The 5,701-nt window shown below is 46.4% G+C and overlaps 1 long non-coding RNA gene across 1 annotated transcript; it reads right to left on the bottom strand.

Moving 5' to 3' along the window:
* Nucleotides 1-4,665: 4,665 nt before the first annotated feature.
* LOC147344362 (uncharacterized) lies at nucleotides 4,666-5,381 on the bottom strand. The gene is made up of 2 exons (XR_015155354.1): nucleotides 5,239-5,381; nucleotides 4,666-4,880 (listed from the first exon to the last, which is right to left on the bottom strand). It is a non-coding gene; the product is annotated as an uncharacterized LOC147344362 (long non-coding RNA).
* Nucleotides 5,382-5,701: the final 320 nt, after the last annotated feature.

Raw genomic sequence — 5,701 nt, 5'->3', positions numbered from 1 at the left:
GCGACTTCACTTTCACTTTTCACTTTCCTGCATTGGAGAAGGAAATGGCAGCCCACTCCAGTATTCTTGCCTGGAGAATCCCATGAACGGGGAAGCCTAGTGGGCTGCCGTCTATGGGGTCGCACAGAGTCGGACACGACTGAAGCGACTTAGCAGCAGCAGCAACATTTTATTTAATAAAAATGTAATTAAATTTAACTAAAATAATTAAATGTTATTATTAATTAATATAAAATATTAACAAGATTATTAATTAATCTTATAATTGGCATGAATCAAATGCCTGTTGTAAAAGATGCAGCGAAGGTAGAAACACACAAGTAGAGATCAACAAAATTAATCATATAGGTGCAATCACTTACTGCCCTGTACAGTACATCATTGTTCAAAAGGAAAATTGAAAAAAAAACTTTAAACAACCTCAAATGACATGAATATCAGTTTTTCTGGAGTCTGTTCCCTTTCATATTACTAATTTTGACCCTTCTCATTGCTCTATCCTCAGCAGAGTGCCGTTTCTCTAAATGAAAACAAATTTTAAAAGATTTAGGAGCGCCCTGAGGCGACAAGATCATCTAACAGAGTTAGCGACACTTGGCCTTAAAACCTCAAGTGGCTTTAAAAATTGGAAGGCACAAAACTGAATGATTTCATTCATGTCAAAGCACTAAAAGACGTTCTCTGCTTGCCTGAAAGTGTGGAAACTGAAGTATGTTTTTTCTGCTGTCACGTTTTATTTGAGATCTTAAATTTCAACGTTTATTTTCCTTTTTAGCTTTGTCAAAAGAATGATTTTTAGCAATTGATGAAAGTAGGTTCTGAATTCATTTGACTGCATAGGTGGCCTCGATGTCTGACTTTGGATCTGGGCTCGTTTCATTCCTTCACACCATCTACAAGGTCTTCCTTTGAAATGGCTCTGGGAAATCTTCCCTGAGATTTGCTAGTCCGAAATATGCTACAAATTTTTCACACGTGTAATTCACTTCCAGGCCTCTGCTTCAGTGCTAAGAAGCCCTTGGTTTAATGTGATATGCATTGCTGTTATGGCACCCGCCTCCTGGAATCAGGCTGTGGTTTTTCATGCTGCATACTGAGTAGCTTCAGTCGTGTCCAACTCTTTGTGATCCAATGGATCATAGCCTTCCAGGCTCCTCTGTCCATGAGATTCTCCAGGCAAGAATATTGGACTGGGTTGCCGTGCCCTCCTCCAGGGGATCTTCCTGACCCAGGGATCGAACCCAGGTCTCTTATGTCTCCTGCTGAGACCTTATATTTGTGCACAGTGATGAGCTTGGACTATTAATCAAGCAATTTGATCAATTTGAAAAATTCTATGTTTCATATCATCAAAAAGTCAAACAGTGGAGATAGATAGGAACATGAAGGCAGTTTTGGCAAAATAGGGAAAGAATGTACACTTCAGAATCTGCCCATGTGGGTTGGATCAGTTGATCAAAACTCTATATCATTTTTTAACAATTTATTTATTTTTAAATTGAAGGATAATTGCTTTACAGAATTTTTTGTTTTATGTCAAACAACCTCTACACCTTTTCAGGCTTCAGTTTCCTCGTAGGTACAATGATGGTGAGGGTAGGTACCTTCCTTCTAGTATTACTGTGATACTCAAATGAGATGACGAGTGTACTCTATGTACTCTGTCACACAGCATGAGCACGAAATAAATGTTAGCCACTGTCGTGGTTGAGAGTCCAGAACACCAGAACTGAACATGGCTCTTCCAGGCTTAGAACAGTGCAAGGTCAGGCAAAGACTGCAGGCATGTAAATGGCATGATGTCATTAAAGATTGGCCTGACCCTTATAAAAGAATCCCCAAAGCAATACATATGGTAGAGGCTAGTCAAGGAATTATGGTGGACCTCCTTGTCTCTAGTGATGAAGAGAGCAAGGATTGTGTGTGTGTGTGTGTGTGTGTGTGTGTGCATGCGTGAGCACGTGCAAGTGTGTATGTAGCTTTTGTGCTGTGAATCACATTATTATGATGGAAAAAGTTGTCACTTGGTACAAGTCCTCAGGCAAAGGGTCCACATGGCAAAGTGGTCATCACCCCACACAGCAACATAGACCCGAAGTCAATTCTCATTGATCGCTTCTCTGGTAAGCCCCAGGAAGGATGTTTTGAAAACTGATTGAGTAAAACAAAGTTAATTCATAAAAGTCTTGCAGATAGTCCTCCCTGACATAGGAATCCCTAGAACGTTCTGTGGAATTTACATGTAGACTCTGCCACTAGGTGGCAGAGGAACGTTATGAAACCCGCCAATCATCACTGACTAGGAAAAGTGCCTGTCTCCCTTTCCTGGTCTCCTGGAGGGAGCCCTGTCTGAAGGATCCTGAGAGACCTTTCCTGTCACTTGGCCTTTTAGTCCCTGTGGTTCCACATACTCACCCCTCCCAGAGGAGTCTGTGGCCCTGGATGGGCCCAAATCCCTAAAAATAAAATACCCAAAGTTTTCCAACCTTTGAAAAATTGTCGAGTCTCCTAGAGCTGGACATTTGGAAGAAAAGCAGCATTCCTGCAGGGCTCTGCAGACACTTGTTAGAGAGAATGAGCCCAATACACTGCCCAGCTGTCTCGCTCCCTTCCTGTGGTCAGATCCACTTCTCAACCTGCCCACTCCCAGGAGGAGCCAACAACACCTCTGCTATGAAAACCTTTAACTTCCTAATCTCAGACATCATTCATTTTGGCTGCTGAGCATAGTTTCAAACACTCCAAAGTTTGAGAGGCTAATTCAGCTTAAACTTGGTTCATCAATGGGCCTTTTCTTTTTTAAAATTTTCTTTCTTTTCTTTTTCTTCCTGTAAAAATAAAGGTCTGAGTCTGAGCTAGAAAGCACTGCTTTTATTTCTGAATGTCGGCTCAATCATATTCTATCTGGAGAGAGTTCGGGATGGGATTGATCGAGCAGCGTGGTAAGCAGAGAGGAAATGCTCTCTTGGAGAATGTGCTGCTTTAATGTCATGTCACCACCCCATGAAGAAAAAGATCCAGCAGGCTCTGCTTTATGACTCAGAGTTTTATTATATACAACATAGATTGCCGAGAGTAACAGAACTTTCTCCTATCGTTTATAACCATTCAGTTAATTGTTCCAATTTCTGGAGGAAAGCCGAAGGTTAGCTAAGGCCCTTGGTTTAGGAATCGAGTCCTCCTCTTCTATTCCCACACGACAGATATGACTGGGGTTGGCACAGGGCCGGCTGGGATGGCAGCAGGGTATGTGATAAAGACACAGAATGGAGACCTCACAGTGTGAAAGGACGCCTTGTCCAGGTGACGGTGGAGCGGGGTTTGGAGGTGGCTCCTGAGAGTATGTCCTCGGTGCAGCCCACTCTTCTCTGTGCCCTACTTGTGCTAAGTGGACCGCTTCAGTTGAGTCCGACTCTGCAACCCCATGGACTGTAGCCCACCAGGCTCCTCTGTCCATGGGATCCTCCAGGCGAGAATACTGCAGTATTCCCTTCTCCAGGGGATCTTCCCAACCCAGGGATCAAACCCGCGACTCTCACATCCCCTGCATTGGCAGGCGGGTTCTTTAGCACTAGCGCCCCTGGGAAGCCCACCTGTGCCCTAAGCCACCATCAATTAAAGCCTCAGTGTGTCCCCGAGCTGTTCAGGGCCTCCACATCCCGCTTGGGCAGTGCTTTCTTACTGAGGAGCTCCTAGCTTCTGGTGTCAGCTGAGATGTTGCCAGAGCATTTTTTTTCTACCCATCGTGCCCTTCCTCCTGCAAGTGATTGCTGCAGTGGCCATATGCTCCCTCCAGGGCTGGAGCTTTCCAGCAAATGGATTTGTTTCTCAGCTTTGGGAAGAAAGTAAGAGAGAAATCCAGCTTTCAAATTAAGGGCACATGAAGTTCAGGGGCTTCGAAGTGAAGTCAAGACAATCATTCCCTTCTTTGAAGGAACCCTACTGCCCTCGCCCATGCGAGCCAAGCCGGGGGTTGGAGGTTCCCCTCCTCTCGCTGTCTATCAAGGGTCATTGGAAGCGCAGCCAGCTGTGAATACAAGGAAGCCCAGAGAGGGAGCAGAGTGCCTGTCCGTGGTCAGGGGCAGCTGGAGGTGGAGAGAAAGGCATTGTAGAGGGGAGAAGCCTCAGGCAGCCTCATTTCTAAGCTGGCTCATCTGTTGGCAAGTGTCTGGACAGAGCTTTGAAAGATGCCCTGGGGGTGGGGAGCGAGCTGGAAACTGCCCCCGTTCCAGACACTTTGCTCACCTCTGTGGGTCCCCATTCACTTCCCAAATCCTCATCACTTGAGGATTTCCCACAGCTTGAACCACAGCGCAGGCCTTCTTTTCTTTCCAGAGCCCCAGCCCCACCTCCAGCAGTGCCTCTGCCGCCCCCCCTCCCCCGCCCCACAATCCGGGGTGTAAGGCCGGTTTCTCCTCCTTTTGCACAGGGTCCCTCGCAGCCCACGGGAAGGCTGATCCCTGCTGCCAGTAACCTTCTTGGTGGTTTTCTCTCTAGGAAGGAAAACCACACTCATTTCGTCTTTCTCGTTTCTAGGTGGTTCCTGGCTTGACATGCAGGGAATTTTTTTTTTCAGGGAGCTATTTTCATTTAATGTAGGATCATATTTGCTTTAGTAGCGGGGTGCGTTTCTTCAGCTTTGGTCATAATACTGAAGTATTCTTAGACATTTCCAAACTGGCTTTAATGGGGAGTGTAAAATACGGTTTTCCTTAATAAAGTCTTGAATAAAGGACTGTTGTGCTGCATTGGGAACCAGCAGTACATCCTCTGTGGCGGCTGTTTAGATGAACCATCACCCACTGCCTGGCGGTTCCTGTGCCTCATTTTATCACGCTTGGGAACCAGGAGGTTTAGTTTTGCCTTTACTTCAAAGGCCACTGGAAGAGAGGGAGGAGCTGCATTACTTAGAGCCTACCAGGTCTAAAAATTCACCCATTTCCCAACCCCCCTTGTCACCCCTATGTCACAGCCTGGGTGGGACGCCAACTTCCCCACTCCTCATGAAGATCAGAGATTTTGAGACTGGCCTTTATTGGCATGATTGGCATCTTTGCCAGCTGTGCGTATATGGATAACAATCTAATGATCATCCCGAAAGCTACAAAGATGATGATAGTGAAGACAGAGGCACATTTTTAAGGAATCCAGTTCATGTTTTTGTTGTTCAGTCGCTAAGTCGTGTGCGACTCTGCGACCCCAAGGACTGCAGCACACCAGTTAATGTTTAGCACTCACCTGAAAGAACAGGAATGCAAATTCTCAAAGCACTTAGGTTTTAGTCCTGGAGCCAGGCAGGATACAAAATGATCCAGGGCGGTCCTCAGCCAGAACGTGGCTGGAGAACTCAGATGGTGACTGCTGCACGCATGGATTATGTCACTGTCACTTTCAACAGTTACTATTTTAACCAGGTCGCGCCTAATCTCTGCCTGCTGGGAAAGTCAGCTGTGTCCTTCCTTGGGCCCCCCTCCCGCCCCAGCATAACAAGGGCGTTTCTAGCCCTTTCGGCAGGGGGTGTGTCCTGCCCAGAATAGAGCTTGTCTCCTGGGCCACCTTGGGCTTCCCTTGTGGCTCAGCTGGTAAAGCATAGGCCTGCAATGCGGGAGACCTGGGTTCGATCCCTGAGTTGGGAAGATCCCCTGGAGAAGGGAAAGGCTACCTGCTCCAGTATTCTGGCTTGGAGAATTCCACGGACTGT

This window comes from Bos grunniens, chromosome 26 (assembly GCF_055505025.1).
Source record: "Bos grunniens cultivar Pamir isolate PY7600 chromosome 26, Bosgru_T2T1.0, whole genome shotgun sequence".
Classification (NCBI taxonomy): Eukaryota; Metazoa; Chordata; class Mammalia; order Artiodactyla; family Bovidae; genus Bos; species Bos grunniens.
This window is presented reverse-complemented; position numbering and strand designations above follow the sequence as displayed.